The following is a 21813-nucleotide window of genomic DNA, read 5'->3' as shown; positions in this document are numbered from 1 at the left end:
CCCCCACATGGATAGTAATTAAATTATTATTGGTTACATGAGGTGGGGGTTAGTGAAGGGGGGGGGGGGGGGCTTTTCAATCCATAGCTTTATTGCTCTGTCAATTATTTCCATTATAGGTGGATTTATAGATGGAATTTTTTTAATAATGTGAAAAGACAGAGAACCTGACTGACCCACAATGCAATGCGCTGGGATAAAATAAGGAAAAGGCTCAGATGTGAACATTGGTCTCTATGGCTATAGTTGAACTATGCCCTGTGCTGTCTGTGTTGACAGGAAATGTCTATATACAGAACACAACTGGCAAAGGTTTCACATTTATAGCACAAGCAACATTTATGAGCCATCTGTTAGGAATCATATCCTAACCTAGTGAAGCACCAGCTCAATGATGCCCAGGCCTGTACCATCAGGAGGAGCAAAATATTAAAATATATATTTTTTTCATTTAGATAGTGTCAATTTTATTTATTATCGAACAGTGCTATCATTAGTGGAAGAACAGACAGATGGCTCAAACAGACAGAAACATGATAACTTTAAGATTCAAAAAATCAATATAATGGCCATGCTAAATGGAGCCTTTACCGCAAGTGCATCTTATACAGGCGACACCAGATAGCATGATAGCCTGTACATTTAAACGCCATCTGAACCAGATACACAGCCTGAATTTATGTGTGCCTGTAAATGCTTCACAAAAAAAGAGACCACCCTCTCATTTCCATGCTAGCGTTTGTCTGTGTAAATAGCATCACAGACTTCTGAGACGGTTGTAGTTTGTGGCCAGGTTTCCTGTGTGAAGACTGCGTGTGAATGCATTCACACGTTCAGCTGTCTCTCAGTAGCATCGCGCGAGCCTTGTGGCCGCCGCAGAGTGCGAGGAGACAGACGCTCTCCCCACATGCAATCTGCTAATATATGCTAATTTATGCACCTGCTAATTAAAACCTTCTGGGTCAGATAGCTGACCACGGCGAGTCAAGTACATTTTTGTTACCCCCGAGTTTGAAAAAGAGGGGCAACGGGTGCCTGCTGGGGTAGATTCAGCTGCTTCTCACTCCCCTCCCAAACTTCCCTGCCCCCCACATCACCAAATGTGAGTGGTTCCCTGGGTCCCCTGGCTGCTGTCAGTGACTGAACTCAGTTGCCTAGCAACCGGCTGCCTCCGTGAACAGTGAGTGATAGGATCATGCAGTGTGTGCGCAGAGAGGAGAAACCAGGCCACATCAGGAAACGGAGAGCAGGCCCCAACGAGCAACACCTTCCTAAACGGCCACGATTCATCATGCACACTACACAGAACAAACTTACAGCAATGATTACATTTAAACATAGCACAACACATTTACACACACAGAACAAACCTACAGCAATGATTACATTTAAACATAGCACAACACATTTACACACACAGAACAAACCTACAGTAATGATTTTAAACATTAAACATTAAACATTACAGGCATTTAGCAGACGCTCTTATCCAGAGCGACTTACACAACTTTTTACATTGTATCCATTTATACAGCTGGATATATACTGAAGCAATGCAGGTTAAGTACCTTGCTCAAAGGTACAACGGCAGTGTCCTTACCCGGGAATCGAACCTGCGACCTTTCGGTTACAAGCGCAGTTCCTTACCCACTGTGCCACACTCCGTCCTTTATGTTTGCATAAATGATTGCATTTAAACATAGCACAACACATTTACACACACAGAACAAACCTACAGTAATGATTACATTTAAACGTAGCACAACACATTTACACACAGAGCAAACCTACAGTAATGATTACATTTAAATTAATTATTTTTTTTTTTTTGCACTTAAACTCGAGTTCTGTTTACAATGCAATTTCACGCGGTGATATTGTCACAGCACACATAATGGAGTTTAAAGGGAGAGTGACTTGTTATAGCATCAACTGGACGTATCAGATATTCATTTCAGCCCATTTGGGTCAAGTCAGGGGTTTCCCCAATAATGAACGTTCTGCAATGCTCCTATTGAGAGAAATCAACCACTTATCAAGAGGACATCCTGATTTCTGTCCTGCTAGCAGCCTCAAAAGTCCAGAATGCAACAGCATGGGTTCCTGGGTGACTGGGGGCGTGGCCACAATCTCTGACTTTGCTTTTAGTCTTTTCGCTAAGTACTACTAGCTAATGTTAATGTCAGTTTAGCTGGCTGTGTACTCCGCACCCCTTATCACAAAGGGGGGTGGCAAAAGGAGTCCTGATTTTTCTTGGAAAATAATGTACTGAAGCCATCCAGAGGAAGCCTGACAGGACAGCAAATTAAAAATATGATGATAAACCCTGGAATGAATTTCACATCATGGCTACACGCTTACTAACAATGTAAGCGTTTTAGCCTGGAGTTTTCCATTAACTGATTCCATATGAACTGTTTAGCCTAACAAAAGTATGGAATTTTCCACCAGCAGTGGGAAAGGAAGAAAAAGTTAAAACAGTGGATGAAATGCAGACCATTTGCTGCAAGGCTTGGCTGTTGTCATGGTAATGCTTTGGAACATTAAGCCACTGCTCCCAGGCCCTGGAAGAGGCTCCTCCATTGATCTTTCTTGGGTTTAGTCTGATAGTGCTCTAAGCAATAGACCATCTGTGAAGAACAATAATGAATTAAGCCCTTTAATGCGTCCTGCTTTCACCCACACAAACCTGCAGGCACAGGAAGGATTTGTCAAAAAGACATTTACATTTCAGATTTCCTGGTTTCTGTTGCACAGGGAGAGTGCAGTGGTAACCCAAGCTGGTGTACACACTTACTCTCATGCATAAATGTGTTTGCTTGCGCATTTCTTGCATAAATTCAATGTGAACCATATCTATTTGATTTTTTTTTTTTTACTAACCAATAATCACGTTCACAAAAAAACCTGAAATGGAACAGTTACTGTACATAAGAATGTTCTATAATCTGTCATGTATCAATATACTGACTGGGAAAACACAACATGCATGGAACTGTGGGAGCCACCCTGGAGAACTGCTTTTAGATATACGGGAGCTGATTATGAAATATAAACTGGACCTCCCTCTGACCTGCTGGGTACACAGGCTCAGAGGTAAAGATGAGCTGAGACAGAGCCATAATGGCCTACGGTTGCTGAGGGAGAAATGGCAGAGAATGCACCCATTGGAAACCATACTGACCTCTTCCCCCTACCTGCAGGGAGTATCGAGTAACAGGATACTCAGGTTTACGCATATGCCCTTGTGTAATACGGTCTTCTGTAAGACTTAAGAGCCGATGACACACTTCCTCAATCTTGGACCGTAAGCAGCAGCAAACCCTATTTGTCATTCACTGCCATAGACATTGTGCAGAAAGGGATAAGCTTGTCCTTCTGGCTCCTCAGAGTGTTTGTTCTCAGGGTATTCTCCATATGAAATTCTGTTATTCTTCATATGAAATGTTAGCGCATGAATATATCAGCCCATAAAGCCTGCCGTGAGAACATTTGGGCAGGGCTGAGCCTAAATCGTGCAGGAGGTCTCAAAATGCCCTCAGCTTTCCCACGGCTGTGTGAGAAGAGCAGGGCCATGGATGCTGTCACCGGGTCACACGCTAATAAAGCTGCTCTGCTAAGTTAGCCCGCGATTGATCCGGGTTCTGCCCGTGTGAAGCCAAACAAGTAAAACTAATGAGAGGTGGCAGGACAAATCGGCTCTTTAATTTACCACCTCCCAGGGAAGCTGAGTCACTGCAGTCCTGCTAAAGTCATGGTAATTACAGACCGGGATACGCAGTGACCAGCACTGAAACGAGTTCGCACGGCGCACAGACCACAGCGGGAGGGGCTACTAACTGTCTGAAATTACCTCCAGAGCCTCACTATGAAGCAAAGGCCCTCCGATCCTTATATGACTCCAGAACAGCCAATGCTGTACCCCATGTTAGAGCAGTCTGTTAGGAGCGATGAATGGGCTAAAGATTCTCTGCTGGGTTTCATAATTTGAGACTTTGATTAGTGAATCTGGATTTAGCTAAAAGGTGATACAGAAACACAGAGCATGAAGGATTTAGACACTCCACTCCTTCCTCTGTATAATATCTAAATTTGCAGGTAATGCAGACTTTCCTGTAAAATCCAGACTGAATTTTATGAGATTAACATTTTTCCTCTTGCATATGATCAGGTTACAATAGATCCTATAAGAATACCCCATTCCGACCACCACCGACTTCCTGTGATATTCAAATGATCCATTGATGTTTCTTAAGGCTGATGTTACATTCACCTTTAGTGAATTCACCTTTTGGACCTCCACATTCAGCAGAGGTGAATGTTCCCCTTTCCCCATCTACTAATACACCAATGGCATGGGATTGCACAGGCACTGCGATTTATACTGGCTTTAACAAGTCTGTGCGAATGTGTTTGTCATACTGCAAGTAGACACATTTTTAAAAATATATATATTTTAAAAATTCAAGGATATCCACCCCAAAGTCTTGACAATTCGAGGTCTCTTGTGCAATAGATTTTAATCACAATAAGACTTCCTGTTGAAAGAGGTTTGTGATTATTTTTCATTTTCACCAAAAAAGAAAACACTGAATTAGCACAAAGAATAAAGCTACTGACAGAACGCTTTACTTTGAACAGCTTGTTACCATCTCAAACCTCATTAAATAGCCACTTGAAGTAGCCTGCACCAATACGAGCCATGTAACACCTCTGAGCAGATCAAAGTGGAAGGAGAACGGGTCCACTCTTGGAGCCATATTACTTCCTGCTGTTCCTTACAGTCCTGATGATGTCTGAAGCTCATTAGTTCCAGTCTTGGCCGCCATAGTTGCTTCATTCATCACCCGGAGCCAGCAGTGGGCAGGCTGCAGAGACCCCTGCTTCAGTCACGCCCGAGTCATCCACCCGGGGCTCCTCAACTTCCACACTGGGACCAAGGCTATCATTAAACACCAAAGGTCCTGTCTCCTAGCCTGACTTCCACACTGGGACCAGGGCTAACCTTAAACACCAAAGCTCCCGTGTCCTAGCTCGACTTCCACACTGGGACCAGGGTTAACGTTAAACACCAAAGCTCCTGTCTCCTAGCCTGACTTCCACACTGGGACCAGGGCTAACCTTAAACACCAAAGCTCCTGTGTCCTAGCCTGACTTACACAATGAGCCCAGGACTAACCTCAAACACCAGAGCTCCTGTCTCCTAGCTCGACTTCCACACTGGGACCTGGGCCCTCGCAGGAATAAAGTTGTACCATTTGATTAAGTTTTTCCTCCAAGTTGTCTTCATTTCCCCCACAGAAAGCTCCTCTGGCTGCCGGTGGACACAAGCACATTGATCGGCTGGGCCTCTTAAGCTCTGCTTTACGGTTTCACCTGGTGATTGAGGGTGATTGTCTGCAATGCGCCAGCATGTTGTTTTGCTTGGCATGTTCCATGCATGTTTTCAGCTGAGAAAACAGAGTTATAGCCACAAACCATGACTGTGCCATCATGAAAAACATCAGTAAAGCTCTTCAATTACTGCTTAACGATATTCTGGGCCGCAATTTGACATTTCGTCCTTGTAGGATTCTGTTCATATGTTCTCATGGCATCCACAACCATCCTTATTAGTCATCTGTGATCGCTCGGTGATGGCCTTTCTTTATTTACAATAGCTAGATTAATGCCAGGAGGCATTATTTCCCAAGACTCCCTAAACATTTCAGCCTATGCACAGTATGCAGAAGGGGAATCAGGAGAACGAGATGGTGTAGAACGTGGAGAGTCTGAGATTTTGTGAACAAACTGCAGTCTGCAACACCTCATCATTATTGGCCAGAAGAACCAACCGTACTTGGTTCCTTTCAGAATTATTTAATTTGCTACATTAGAAGTATTCCCTGACTGAAAATCTAAAGGAGCTACCAGTTTCTTGATCATTTCATCATATAATCACTGGCATAAAATTCAGAGCACTTGTCAACTTGGAAACACAACTGAAAAGTTTCCAGCAATTAAATAGGTCTGGAGAAGCCAGTGCCTTTCAGAAATTAAATTATTTTATTTTTTGCACATTGTTTGAAATAGGTTGGTTTACTCTCCAACCGTAAGGTGCAGAGAAGAGCGAGAGGTCCAAATTGCGTAATGAGCTCTGGGTAATGGCTAAAATATTGATGTTTTGGCTTGGGAGAGCCACAAGGGAGCCACACTCTGAAAAAAAATGTACTCATCAATGAGCACTTTAAGATCAGCGACTTGATCAGCTGGTATGGCCAATGCACAAATTAGCTCTATAACACGTCTGAGTAATAAAGCAAGCAGCCACACTGCTCCTAGTGGACTCTTAATCCTGCCTCCTACAATTACAGGCAGCAGTCTTAACAGACACCAGTTCTGAACTGCATGCCCACTAAGCTAGTCACTCCTTAAGTAAATCTCAGCTGGCTCATTGGTAGCATCATTTCATCCTGCATATGCTAATTGGTGGAGGCAGCAATTCAGCTCTACAGAAGTAAAGAATTTGTTTTATAAATCAAGGTACAACTGAAGATTAAATGCAGCAATGACCCCAAAGATGTCATAGCCAAGGCAGGGAGGCAAGCCAGTCTGGCATACATGGAAGTGTTCCAGGTAATTGAAAGGGGAGTCAAATTTGACCCCATTCTTATCACAACCACTGGTGGTCAGTTCCTGAACATTGCTCTAAAAAGACTGCAGTTCACCTTATACCAGACTCTAGAGGCATTACCTTGAATCTGTCCCTGTTGATGTCACAATACAGCAATTTGTGTTTTTCTTTGCTGAGCCCAATGGATTTACCATTTCAAAGGAACGCTGATTAATGATCCCAGAGCTAATGGGTCAGTTTGAATTATGGAATTTAGCATTTTCCTGAGAACATGGCACCTCAAGCCAATCCCCAAGAACAGATGATGTTAATTTAGTTCTTGAGGCAATAACTAATGGAGTTAATGCATGGACTGTAGCTTGCATGTAGCTCTCATTTTAACCGCAGTCACATAATAAAAAAATAAAAAAAACATTGTTCATGTTCAAGTTGCATTTATTGTCATTCTTCTCGTTACAGATGGTGTACAGAAAAGAACGGAATATACCTGGGATCACAGTGCTGTGTAAGAACAGCCATAAGCAAACAGAAATAAATATACAAATTAATTTTATTTTAAATTCATTTTATTAAAATTTAGAAGAATACCTTTTAATAAAAGATGAGAATGTCTACTTGAACCATGTGAATTATTTGATTACAAAATAAAAGTGCAGAGCCAAATCAAGAAAATAAATATGTATTTGTATGTGTACATCGTACTCACCATGGCTCAGCCAAATCAGACTCATACACATGAGGGGCCCTGTGCTCTGGACATTTGGCAGAGATACTTCAGTGAAATCAGCTGCTCACTCACTTCCTGTGCCCAGCAGATCATTGCTTTTCAATTCAGGTTCCAGTAAACCCACCTAAGCTGCCAGTAAACCTTCCATTTCTAGTGTTAGTTCATGTGCATACACTGGTATATTCACACAGAAGCACAAATGCACAAACGCATTCACATATACACACACACACACACACACACACACAGACATGCACTCACACGCACACATACAGGCACACCCACACACAGAGGGAGAATCATGCACACTGAGTACTTCAAAGGTATGGGACCAGGGAAACAGATGCCTGTGGTAGGTTGGGATATTGACAAGGACTAACTTGTTCCAGAATAAATGTCTGTATAGATGCATTGGGTGGAAGATTTATTGACCACTTTGCATAAAAGCGCCAGCTAAGAGGATTCATTTATCAATTGATTTCCCTGTTCATTTTTTTTCTATTTCACTTCCTGCTATAATAAATCAATCATAGAAACGGTCCTCATTATCCCATACAGTTATGGAATATGTTGTGTGTGTTGATCACTGCACCACTCAGTGTATAAATAAATGTGTATATTCGTTTCCCAGTAAGAGTTTAAATGGGAGGCCACGGTGAGCAGTCTGCACTTTCAGCAAACCCCAAATATTAGAGTCAGGGCAGGTCCAGAGCCGTAGGCAAGCAGAGCCTCCCCACTACCCTGCAACGGCAACTTGCACTGCCAGAAATAGTGATGTTCCTATGGTCTAATGCAGTGGCTCCCAACCTCCCAATCACTGTGTATGCTGGCTTTTGTTCCAACCACAATTGGAATCCCAGAATTTTAACTCATTTTGTGTTGAATTGTAAATTCATCTTAATTGGATGCTTTTCATATTTTTATTTTTTATTTCTTTCATATTGCAGTTGTGGTTGGAATGTAAACCAGCATACACAGAGGTACTCCAGGACCGAGGTTGGGAACCACTGGTCAAATGGCATAGAATTAACACAAGTAATACTAATACCAAACCAAAACTTGTTTTTTGAATTATCACTGCAAAGATTTTATATGAAGCAAACAGAGATAACATGATTGCAGATCCAATCAAGTAAAAGTAACAAAGACACACGTGAGAAACAAAGCTGATGTCAGCTGATTGATGATGGCTTTCCATCTGGTCATTATGGAAAGCAAAGTGCACCAAAAGCATCTTGTCTTAACGCGTCAAAAAAACAACATTTACAGAAGTGAACAAAATCTAAAGATGTCCAGAACTGCCATGTGTTGATGTGAACAACATCCTAAGGCAATCAGGCAAATGTGCCAAAAGAGCCCATAACTGTTAAAATTCCATCTACAGACATCAGTGAACACTGAATTAGCCAGCCATGCAAAATATGTAGGCCTATAAGAAAGAAAAAAACAAGGAAAATGATTGTGTTCTTGCAGCTTGCTACATTAATAGAACTATAAATAATAAACATTAGCAGTTTTATGCTAGGCTGTTGGTTATAGGGTGATATGCTTAACAATAAACATTATTGCTCACGAGGGTTTATGCTGTTGACCAATGTTCACTTATCACATTGAACATGAATAGCGTATTCTTGGCTGAGATTGGTTAAGGTGTCTGACCAGGGAAAATTTAACATCAATGCAGGTCAATTATAAATGTCTGTACATGTAATTGTTCCTACACATTAAGACGAGACATTTTGGCAAACAAGTGGCCATTTTAGCCCAGAAGAGGTTTGATGGCCACAAGCATAGCCAGACTTCACATCCATGTTGAGCGTGGGATCAAAGAGTGTCAAACATGTGACTCAACGCAGTAAAGGGGGGGACATCATGCGGATCTCAACTTTACGAAACGTATCAATTATTACATTATCTGAAGCCGACAAGACCTTCAGACTTTTTTCTCTCTTTCATATTGTCTGCTTATACAGCCCACATCTTCTTTAGCCACGTCTTCTTTGTTGGTGGAAGAAGCATTAGCTATGTAAATGACGTGGTGACATAAATGACATACAGAGTATTGTAATTACGTCCTCATAACAAATGTAAAAAAAATGTTGCTTAATACGTTTTGCCTAAACAATTGCATTTGTGGCACTTCATTTCTTCCAAAATTATTAATAAAAAGTAATCTAAGCTAGTATTGTAAATGGTACAAATGTCTTGCTTCATTTAAGCCATTTTTCAAGTCTCTGTGGTGTCCACATCTGGAGTTGTAAAGCTTTAAATAGGGTACTCCCTAAATGGGCAAGGATTGGCCAGATTTGACATGTGTGCTAAGGGGTTAATTACAAATCTAAAATTATGGAGTACATAAGCAAATCAAGAAAAAAAATCTTTCGTCCCAAACATTATGAAGCTCACAGTGTATATAGTTAAAAATTCCAAAACCATTTCTCTCACACAATGGCCATGGATGTTTAGGAATGAACTACTCCCATCTGGCAATGCTCACCCCACAAACAAACGATTTTTCTATTATTTATTTAACAATGATTGATTTCATGCTCCTGTGCCGTAATATAAATCATTCATATTATGGCAATCCATCTGGGCTTTTAATGTTTAACAGAAAGCCAACAAGTTAAAGATCAATTTGGGTTTGAGTGCTCTCACTGTGCTGCTTTATTTTTATTTATTCACTGATTTATATTTATATGACACATTTTCAAAGCCAGAAGCATGACCATGAAAAAGCTTTTACCCCTTTAAAAAGAAACGGAGACTTAGAATTTGATGGCTGTCGGGGTGAGATGTTGATGAATGGACAATGTGAAAAGGGCTCTTCCTCGGGTGAGTGGCAGTTATTTTATAGACATGTGGATAGACAGGTTACGGCTCATTTTAAGGCCTGGTGCAGCCCATCGGCCCTGTTGCATTCTGCTTACTGAAGCAGCTTTCGGGGGGGTGGGTGGGGGGGCACTTTATGGGCCAGGTGTCCCAGCGAGTTTGGTGGAGAGGAATAACTCATTAACACCCTTCAATACAACGGCGGTGCGGGGGAGGAAATCACTTAGAGTGTAGTATTTGTGTTTTAATTTGGATCGTGTGGATCAAAGGGCATGGATAATACGAAGTGCCTTGTCAGTTCTAATTATCTAATTGGCTGTATTTAAAGCAGGTCTGACTGGCTGAAGATGAGCGCTAGGCTTGTGCGTATACTTTCTTCTTCAGCCAAGCTTTAAATATGGATAAAAGAGTTCACCAAGTGACTACTCGGTCTGCATCCCTCCTGTTGAAATTAACGCGGTTCATTCAAACGACAGGTAACGTGCAAAGTTTAGCACTGCAGAAATTGCTATTATGGTTCTCAGTTTGTCCATGGGTACTTCTTGATTACAGCACTTCTCAACATCGTTTTTCATAAAATCTGATCTCTAGCTCTGAGCTTTTTTGGATTCCCTTTGACCCCATAGGAATGCCCTTTCAAGCTTTGTTGTGAATGTGTCGTGCTGGTGAAATCTTCACCCCTGCCGAATTGGAGCAAAGAGTCTCCTTACTTGGATCTATCCTGCATTCTCTGTGATGGAAGCCTCCATACCCCAGTGCATCATTCTGGGTGAAACAGTCGGTGCTGTTGTGGCTTCACCTGGAGGGTTCCACTCTGCTAGGTGGCAGGTGGGGGGGGTGGGGGTATAGGAGAGGGCGTTTGGTTTAGGGGGGGTGCACACTCCAAACTAAACAATGTCCAGCTCACACTCGTAAGTCACCATCGTGTGTTTTGTATTTCTCAGCTCAGGAAAAAGATTGCCTATTAGCCACCTTCTAAACACAGTGAGTCTGTTCACACAACTGAAAAAGTACCCTGGTTTGGCGGTTTTAAAAAGATCTGAATTGTGGGAAAAAGATAAACACATGGCAGACATTATAGAAGCATTCTCTGGAATGATACCACGACCCCAGGCTGAGCATACAGAGAGGATTCAGCCGGTCCTGAGAATGAGAATGCTTCCTCCTGGCACCCCTCTCAATCTCAGACAGCAGCAGTGCAGAGTCTCTCCTGTCACACTCAAAACTCACCTGATCCTCCTTAGCCAACAGAGTCCGCAGAGTCAAAAGCTCCTGAGGGCCTTTCTCGAGGAATGCTTCCTATTTCGCCATTTTCTTTTTGTTTGATAATTGCATTCGGAAAAGATATGACCAGCTCTCCTGCTCTCTTTGTTTTTAGATCCCTGAGACAGCTCGTCAAGCTTGTTAGAGATGTTACAACTGATCCTTTTGTGATCAGGTTACTGGAAAGGAATAACTCATTAACTGAAGTTAAAATTTTTGTACATTTATTCACCAGCAAATTGTCACCGTTGCAAAATATTTAAAATGAATTCTGCTCTGCATTTTTTGAATTAGTGCGTCTATCTTTGCTCTAAATAATACTTGAAATATGAATCTCAGCAGTAGCAGGAGAAGTCCTGAGGGAGTATGTCCTGCCAGCCAACCAGCCAGCCGGTGGAGCGAAAAATTAATCACAGTCCCCTCTGTGATTTTCCCCAAATGCCTTTTGATTGGTTATTTCCTTTGCTCCAGTACCTTTCTCAAGAGCTCTCCAGCGGTCATTAGGAATCTGTGTGTCCTGCCCCAAATGTTCCCAAAAAACTTGGGAGCTTAAGTGGCAGGTTTGCCCTCCAGGGAGGCTGGCACTAGCCACTGTCGCTGAACCCCCTCCCTTCGAACCCCCAGGGGACACTGGTGCTGTCCGAGCAGTAGAGGCCAGAGCTGCTTGTAGTTTCTGCACTGAGGCTTTGAAAGACAGGGAATGCAATGGCTGAGTCTCACAAAGAAGGATCAGAACCAGGGAGGGAAGAGCAAGAGCATTGCCATAAAAACAGTAACACCTTACTCGAGCGACAGTATGTGCTGTTAAGACTACTCAGTAGGGCATTCTTAACAACACACACTATAGATGTGCCGTACTTCTAACAAATATCATTCATGCGAAAAGACAAAAAGCATAAAAAGCATGCTTTGCATTTCCTCTACTTGATTCCTGCCTCTTTATATAGCGATTTTTATGAGCCATTTTACAGTGAAACCAAAAACAAGCGTCAGCTTCACAGAACAGCCTGTGCTCCATTTTTTTCTTTTTCTGAGTCCAACTAAAACCACAGCTACTGTGGCTTGGCTTGCAGATACAGGTCCGACTCTCAGTGCTATCATAAGCATGACGTAACTGCTGTCATAACCCCTAATGGCAGCGTTATTCAGCTTAAGAGCAATCTCATAGCCCTGTCGTAATGTACACAGTTATAATTATAAAGTATGTAATTATACACTTTGTTTTCCCCTTTTAAAAAAAAAAAACAGCTGGATTCACAGAGAAAATGTTCACTTGCTCAGTGGGTTGGTGCTACAAATGAAGACAAGTATTTTTCACTCAAGGTTTAAAATACAATATTATAGACTTTGCTTATTTTTTGTACAACAATCTGCTTTGATGAGTGCCTTTAAAGTATTATAACGTTACAACACTTCTGCTTTGTACATTAAACTGTACCCACTCTCCTACATTGGCGTAGCACACACCATAATTTGCTTTATGTATTTTTTTTCACGGTTAGTTAATTCTTTCATTTAACGTTCTTGAGTTTTTTTTTTAAGCTTTTGTTTCCTGGTCTCACTTCTTGTTTCAACCACTGAGCCAGATTGTAACACCCCCATCTGAAACTGAGCATGTATTCCACAACAGAAAATACATACTCTCTATTAATGTTTAAGTTGTGTGCAATTCCAACATCATCATCACGTGCGATGCTCACGTGTTCATGCATTTATATGGGCGGCACATTCGTAACAGCATCAAAATAACACAATGTGGGAGCATTTGAGTTTAAACCTGGCCTAACTGACAGTTTGTTTAAAATGCATTATTGAGCACCAAACTTGCACAGTGCTGAATGTTTATCTTTACAAGCTCCCTAAACTGGTTTACTGCAGACCACAAAACCACCAGACCAGGCGCAGGCGAGAAATATTCTGTTTGCGAGACACAAAACTAGGAATTCCACTTGTGCCCAGGCGTGTTTTCACTGATGTTGTCATGATAATAGGGCACTGGTGCACTGGGGCTTGTTGTTAGCCTCACTTGAATTAATAACTGAACTGACTGAAGGAGAGAAAGGGCTGGAGCTGGCAGCAGGCTTCTGTCACCCACACCAGGGGTTGAGAGTCTTTAATAAACAGGCCCAGATCCAGTAAGCATTTGTCATAAACTTTGACTTGAAGTAAAGGATAGAAGTTGCCTCATTGTAAATGTTTATGATTGATTGATAGCATTGTAAAACAAGATAAAATGGCCAACAAAAAAAAAAACATATCGAGCTGTAATCCTTTTGATATGATTGAGTTGGATGTTATATAATTGTCAAGTGTTATAAATGGAATACATTGTGAAGAACATTGCGGCTTATTTGACGATTTTGTATCGTATCCATTTAAGTCAAGAGAGTGTTCAGTATGTCTGGAAATTCTCACTCGTGTGACCTCTGAACTCCCAGCATGCCTTTGTAACACCCCATAGAGTGATCTCCAGTGGAATCCTGCTATGCTGTGGTTGCCTTGACCATATTCTTTCATTTCTGCAATATTCCAGTTTACAAAAACCAAATCCACTGCGTGTTTTGTGTGGAATTACACTGAAGGCTCTGAGAGAACTGAATCAGCAATGCCTGACTGCAATGTTCTAGGTAAATAAGTTAAGTAAATTAAAGTCACAAGTTTGTTATTCATGCTGAGGTTGCGTAACGCCGATGGTTTACTTCATTGGGGGGTGGGTGTTATCACATAAAGCACTGAGATATATGTGATGACTGTCTGCTTTACTGGTGGTTCACACACAGCAAGTAGTGGTATATGAAGTCCAGACCCATTTACGGTTCTTACATAAGCTGTGTTTCACACTCAGCCACTGAAAAGAAAAGATTGCTTTTAACTCAGAGCATAAAAATGACTTGAAAAGTCCACAGAAGGAGGCTGAGGACAGAGCTGGCTCTAAATTTTAAACATTCACACTGTAAGTGTTCTGGTTATTAGCACAAACACAGAGACACTGTCAGGACATGATATAATATGACCTTTAGGGAACACAAGTCCTGAGAACTTGTGCAAACAGGTCTGTGTGTAAAGTGTTTGATGCCACAAGGGAACCCTTAAAAAGGTCATAAAGTCATGCCATAAAAGTGACATAGGGATGAGAATAATATTATCATAATGTTGAGACAATGACGATATGATAATGTAATGATATCATCAGTGCTACTGTGGCCTTTGGATGAAACGCAAATGTAGTCCACTGCAGCACCCTCGCCGGTACCATTCCCTGTGTTACTAAGCACACTGAAATCCCAGGGAAGCCGTTAGCACTGCAGGGAGACTCTTATTATGGAAAGCTCTGGCAAATGGATTGTTTGAGAGAGCACAGAGGTGAATGGGTGTCTGTGATGTACCACTCAAGCCGGATTGAGGGAGGTCGTGCGGCGAGCGGCCTCTGGGGCCGGCATCCTGGGAGGACTCGTTAGCGCTAAACGCTAGTGCTTCACGCAGATCAGAGTTTAACCGACAGACCAGCCTGGGTGGGCCTGTTTACGGGAGGTTTCCTGAGTGACTGGAGAACACCGGCCAGCCTGTTAATTATCCGCTGGCTACGAGACCACTTCTGTGGCCCTCCAAGCCAGCATACCTCCTCCAACCCCTGGATGCTAGCAGCCCTTGTACCCGAGGCGATCTCAGGAACCATGTCAGATTTATGACTCACCTCAAAGTCTCAATCCTTAATTTTTTCATAATAAAAATGCCACATTTGGTACATTTTTACTTTGGCATTTTCATAGCAATATCCATTCAATATATTGGCATTCTGTAATGGCTCTCCTATATTCCATTTGTGCTGTCGGGGGTGACAATCCTGCCAAATGTATTAAAATTTGTGTACACAGGAACTCACAAGTCGAAGGCAGAAGAAAAAGCACCTATTGTATACAGTTGCAAGGAAAAGTGTGTGGACATTTTGGATTTCAATCAGGACAACTCACATATTAAAATATTTACATGGATATGTAAATACATATTTTCGGTTTGGCGGTGAATGGATCTGCTTCAGGTATTAGTGCACACACTGGCATGCACTACCCTATCTAAAAGGGAGTACTATGCATCTCCCCTACTAAACAGGAGGAATACCAGTAAACCCCCCATTATCTAGAAGCAGATCCAAACAACAGGTGGTGCTGGGGTGGTGGAGAGTGAGCGCAATTGTGAGCAGTGAGGCATGCAGAGCAGGCAAGCAGCAGCTTGGTTTAGAAAGGCACTCCGATGGTAATGTGTGCCTGTGATTGGATGGGTAGGAGAAAAGTGCTGTGTGTACACAATTGGTTGCTTATGGAGCATGCCACACACTTCTCACACTTCCGAGTACCGCTATCAAATGAAGCAGAGAGACAGAGTAAATGAAAACCTAGCAACAGACAGCTACTATGCTTGGATCGCCCAGCCTGGACCAGGATATAATTTTCAGCTCAGACGTTCTGTGCTAACTGATGGGACATAACAGGGTTCGGCTAGGCTGGGGCCATTGTGTCTCCTGTGCACAACCCGCCAAAATCTGACCCCCAGGCTTCTTAACCCCACCCCCAAGCACACTCCCTGAGTCTGAAACCAGCTGGCGGTCCCAATATGCTGCTCACACAGCACCAGAAACTTCATCGGCCTCCCTGTTCAAAAACATCCGATAAAATTTTATTTTCTCTCTAATTACCCTGAACGTTCTCATGATCCCAGGGACATGTGGAGTATAATGGCTCTCATGATGTTCAGATAGGCCACAAATACACAGTCACTGTGTTTTTGAGCACTACACCCTCCTGCTCAAATAAGGCTGCTCTGTCAACTCAGCCTATAACTCAGCCCAGCCTGTAGGCCTGCCCAGACAGGAAATGACAGATACGTGAACTCTTAATTTACTTGTTAATAACACTGTCATATAAACCACTGTAAGAAAAGAATGTAACAAGTAACAGAAATGTAATAAGGGATCACAGCAAATAAAATTGGTTGAGCAGGTTACAGCTGCGGTAATAAGCTAACTAAAGCTCTGTGCACATTCCCATAAAAGGGGCGGAGTCTGCAACAATCAGCCAATAGGTGTACAGCATGGATCTCACCAAACCAGTGTATTGAAGCAATCACACCAAAGTATATTCATTAATTCAAGAATTACAGAATGGGACTCGGACATATCACTGTCCTATAATTAAGGGATTAGTGGATATGGACATGTAAGACTCAAGAAGCTTGCATCATATATGAAGGCCTACTGTGATCCCATTATTGAGAATCTATACCTTTTGTATCCTTGGAGAAAGCCAGCAGATTTATTCAATCTCTAAATAGTATTTGCCCTGCAAAGAGCTCTGATGGGATCCTCCAGGAATGGAGACATCTTTTTCCAAGAAGTTGATTAGTCAAAGGGTGGTGCTTTTTTACAGTGCTTTCCGTAATGTTTGAGACAAAGATGGCCAAATTACAGTTTTCTAAGAAGGATTTAAAAGAGCCTGCAGAGTTCAGGAAAGAAGGTCTTGTGGACAGATGAGACCAAGATTCACTTGTATAAGAGTGATGGCAAGAGCAAAGTGTGGAGGTCAAAAGTAACTGCCCAAGATCGTAAGCATACCACATCATCCATGAAACACGGTGGTGGGGTGTTACGGTTTGGCCATGTATGGCTGCCACAGGTACTGGCTCACTTGTCTTTATTGATGATATAACTGCTGATAGCAGCAGAACAATGAATTCTGAAGTGTATCGATGTATCTTATCTGCTCAGGTTTTCCAAACTCATCAACTCCAAACTCACTGGAAGGCGCTTCATCCTACAGCAAGACAATGATCCAAAACATACTGCAAAAGCAACAAAGGAGTTTTTAAAAGCCAAAAACAGGAATATTCTCGACTGACTACATCAGTCACCCGATCTGAATTTAATAGAACTTTAATTGAGCAAGAGCTGAAGATGGCTGTAGTACAGGCCTGGCAGAGCATCACCAGAGAAGTTACTCAGCACCTGGTGATGTCTATGGGTCACAGACTTTAAGCAGTCATTGCATGCAAAGGATATGTGACAAAGTACTAAACATGACCACTTTCATTTACATAACATTAATATGTTCTAAATGTTATGGTGCCCGGAAATGGGGGACTGTGTATAAAAAGTGCTGTAATGTCTACATATTGAACACAAAATTTATAAAGATGCCCTTTAAGCAGCATGTTTCAGGTCCATTAACCTGAATATAACCTGCCCCAGACCAGGTTAGCTGTGCAGCATGTTACCATGACGATAGACCCCAAATTAAAAGTAAGTCATTTTTATGATATGGAAAACTCGGGGCTACAGCTTAAGTTAGCTTGCTAACCCCTTAAAGTTGTGTAGTAGACCCCCAAGGGCTGAGTTCTTTCTCAGTCCATATTCTTTGCCATCCCAGAATGCATTGGGGAAGCCCAGGGGTTGTGTCTCATTTAACGGGGACCTCAGTAAAACATTTGACTCCAGAGGCAGAACTTAAGGGCCTTTGCTCGTCTGAGTGCACGATGAATTTTCCCTTTTAGACGCCCATGCTCGCCTAAGTCCCAATGGCCAGCGAAGTGCCAATAGGTCAAGCTTGTCTAAGAAATAAGAGCAGCCAAACTGAGAAAGTGTGAGCACTGTGAGAGAGACAGATTGCACCCAGGGACTGAACTCTAAAAAGAACCTGTCCTGGTGGGACATCGTCACCCTGGAACAGAAGCAAATACCATACTTGCTTCAGAGTGCTTCTCTATGAAAAGCTTCTGTAACAATGTCAGGAGTTATAGGATATCCCCTGCTTTATTGGGCTGGAACTGCCGGGGCAACAAGGGGACTGGGGGTCTGAGTGTGGAATGTTAATTGTGGAATAGGATAATTGGTAGACTTCCAGGTGTTCATTGCAGAAACTGGTATAAATGCAGCAAGGCAAGATCAATGGGGAGAGATGCCCATAGGGAAGGGGTGGGGTTTCCTTGCTCAGCAGGTTATTTGCGTTTGGTTTATTGCTAGTGGCCGGCTACAAGTCACATTCAGGATTCTTTTTACTGTCTTACTTTTGTTTTCTTTTGGAGTGAGTGTTGTGTATTGTCTGTGTCTTGTTTGGTTGTGTGTAAGTGGATGACAGGCGATGGCAATCCAGTGGAGGATGCAGGAAACAGGAAGCTTCCAGCAGGAAGGGGCGGAGTAACCCTCTGATCTCCACAGGCCTCAGCTCCCCAGCATCACAGGTCTGTCGTTTGCCATGGTACTGATTCATTTTTAATCTGCCCATTGCCAGCTGCAAAAAGCAGGGAAATGAGTCCGGTGGGAATGTGCTTCATCTTCCTTTCATTTTACTTCTCAAACAGCTTTTTAGTTCCTCTGGGAGAAGAACTAAGCCGGCCTGAATGTCAGGAGGTCGACTAATCCCTGAAGCCCTTCTGCCGTACAAAACGCGGAAATCTCAGAAACCATGTCCCTCAGACGCTAAACATCACACAGACCGAAAGCAGGGATCATTCAATAGTGACCTGTGTGTTTATTTATTTATATTAATTTATACTCACGAACACTCTGATTGGTACAGGATGGGTGTGAGACCATACAGGGAGAGACTCCCCTGAACCCAGTGGAAACAGGGCGGGTCTATTCTGAGGACTGTGATGAGCTGACTGAGCTCTCTAGCCAGTGTTCCTGTATGACTCATGAATAACAGTCTTTTACCCACAGCCGCTAGCTCAGTGTGGCCTGATGAGGAGGATGGCTATCTAAACCAATCTGCCAGATGACAAGGCAGCTGTTTAAAATGACACAGCAAAAATGAGCTACATGTAGTAATGTATGATCGATGTTTACAGTTCAATCTGCAGTACTTCACTGTGTGAATTTGCTTGTATTTCCCTGTGCAAATGTAACCAAATGCATTTATCTGGTTTCTCTATCAGAGCACAGTATGTGTGTTTATACAGCGCATTCTGTTTAATATGCAGGAGCTGAGTTTGCAGATGCCTGCTGCTCTGGCCCTTTAGGGTTTTGCCTGTTTGTCTATTTGCTTACTGGCATCCTGGGAGACCGAGGACCTGGATAAATGCGCTTCTGTGTGGGAGCCTGTACTTACAGACGGATGTCTGTCTCTCCCTCTCCCCTTCTCCCCCCTCCTCTCTTTGGCTCTCTTGCTCCTCTCTTTCTCCATCTGTCTTTCTGTGTCTCTCTCTCTTTCCCTTCTCCTCTCTCTCTCTCCTTCTCTCTGCCCTCTCCTCTGTCCCTCTCTCTGCCCTTGATACAAAATCCAGGACAACACCCCTCCACCCTCTCTCTCTCTCTCTCTCTCTCTCACACACACACACACACACACACACACACACAGATTAAAGGCCTAGATAACAACCTGGAGAACTGGTAAATTAAGTCATCCTCACCCTCTTGTATGCATAATATGTCTGTTACATGCTACATGCTCCCATTCACCATGGGTTGTACAAAATATCCCAGCATCCCACTGCTGCCTATAACCAGTCTCGCACTGTTAACCCCCAAATGTTATAACAAATCTACAAGCTTTCTCTCATGACATGTCATACGGTTAGGTTAATGGTATGAGAGGCAATATGCAGCATCCTCCTCCCACCGTATCCTCCATATCCTAGCAACCACAAAACTGTCTGCATCACTCTGCAGCAAAGAAATGGCATACCCACGAACCACTGTCTTTGATTATTAATGCGCGGCAAGGAAACAGCGATCCTTAAAATTAAACAGTGACAGCATCTGAGATTAACATTATACAGAGTTGTGCATCTTCATGATTCTCGATAGTAGCATGATTTATTTCCACCAATATTCAGAACAGAATTATTTAATATATTTAATATGGTTGTACTATATGTTGTAGTTTGTAATATGTTTAAAACCATTACATTACATTAGCAGATGCTCTTATCCAGAGAGACATACATAACTTTTTGACGTATTAGAACTACAGGGCAGCGTCTTGATGCTCTGTGTGTTTTCAGCAGTGTAGCACTACATGTGGTGCCAATGTTTGTCAATGGAGATTGCATGGCTGCGTGCTTGATTTCAGTCACACCCATTGCTAACAGGTGCATAAAATCAAGCATACAGCCATGCAATCTCCATTGACAAACATTGGCAATAGAATGGGTCGTACTGAAGAGCTCAACGACTTTCAACATGGCACTGTCATGGATGCCACCTTTCCAACGAGTCAGTTTGTCAAATTTCTGCCCTGCTAGTGGAAATATATAGGAGTGACAACAGCTCAGCCACAAAGCAGTAGGTCACACAAGCACACAGAACACACAGACTGCCAAGTGATGAAGTGTGTAACACATAAAAACCATCTGTCCTCGGTTGCAACACTCACTACAGAGTTTCGAAATACCTCTGGAAACAACGTCACCACAAGAACCATTCGTTAAGAGCTTCATGAAATAGGTTTCCATGGCCGAGCAGCTGTGCACAAGCCTACGATCGCCATTTGCAATACCAAGTGTCGCTGGAGTGGTGTAAAGCACACTGCCATTGGACTCTGGAGCAGTGAAAACGCATTCTCTGGTGTGACGAATCATGTTTCACTATCTGGAAGTCTGACGGATGAATCTGGGTTTGGCAGACTGAATAGTGCCAACTGTACTGGCCCGAATAGTGCCAACTCTAAAGTTTGGTAGAGGAGAAATAATGGTCTGGGGATGTTTGTGCTAGGCCTCTTAGTTTCAGGGAAGGGGAATCTTAATGCTACAGCATACTATGACATTCTAGAGATTTGTGCACTTCCAACTTTGTGGCAGGCCCTTTCCTATTTCAGCATGACAATGCCCCTGTGCACAAAGCAAGGTCCATAAGGAAATGGTTTGCTGAGTTTGGTGGGAAAGAACTTCACTGGCCTGCACAGAGCCCTGACCTCTACCCCATGAAATGCCAACTGCAAGCCAGGCCTTACACCCAACATCAGTGCCCAAGCCTCTCATGACTGAATGGACACAAATCCCTGCAGCCATGTTCCAAAATCTACTGGAAAGCCTTTTCAGAACAGTGGAGGCTGTAACAGCAGCAAATGGGGGTCCAACTCCATATCAACGCTCATGGTTTTGAAATGAGATGTTCAACAGGTACATATGGGTGTGATGTTCAGGTGTCCACATACTTTTGGAAATGTAGTTCAAGAGTTATTTGACGAAGATAATTTTTGATGCAAATTGTGCCATTAGGCTTCAAAGGCATAAAATGAGGCCAGCTAATTTCAAATCTGATTACATGGTACCCATTAAGCACATCAAAACAAAGGCTTGTGAGCATAAGCAGTCATTTGAAGAATAACATATGGTAGCTTAATTCCTGTATGTGCCTTTTTAATGAAGTACTTGTATTAATTATAAA

General features: G+C 42.6%; 1 long non-coding RNA gene across 1 annotated transcript in view; it reads right to left on the bottom strand.

Annotated features, from left to right (window-relative positions):
* Positions 1 to 439: 439 nt before the first annotated feature.
* LOC135240863 (uncharacterized) overlaps positions 440 to 21813 on the bottom strand; it is a 41729-nt gene continuing 20355 nt past the window's right edge. The window contains exons 3-4 of the long non-coding RNA XR_010325813.1: positions 1733 to 2630; positions 440 to 1427 (exon numbers count right to left, since the gene is read on the bottom strand). This is a non-coding gene — a long non-coding RNA (uncharacterized LOC135240863). The remainder of the gene's footprint in view (positions 1428 to 1732; positions 2631 to 21813) is intronic.

Source organism: Anguilla rostrata, chromosome 15, assembly GCF_018555375.3.
Source record: "Anguilla rostrata isolate EN2019 chromosome 15, ASM1855537v3, whole genome shotgun sequence".
In the NCBI taxonomy this organism is placed as follows: domain Eukaryota; kingdom Metazoa; phylum Chordata; class Actinopteri; order Anguilliformes; family Anguillidae; genus Anguilla; species Anguilla rostrata.
This window is presented reverse-complemented; position numbering and strand designations above follow the sequence as displayed.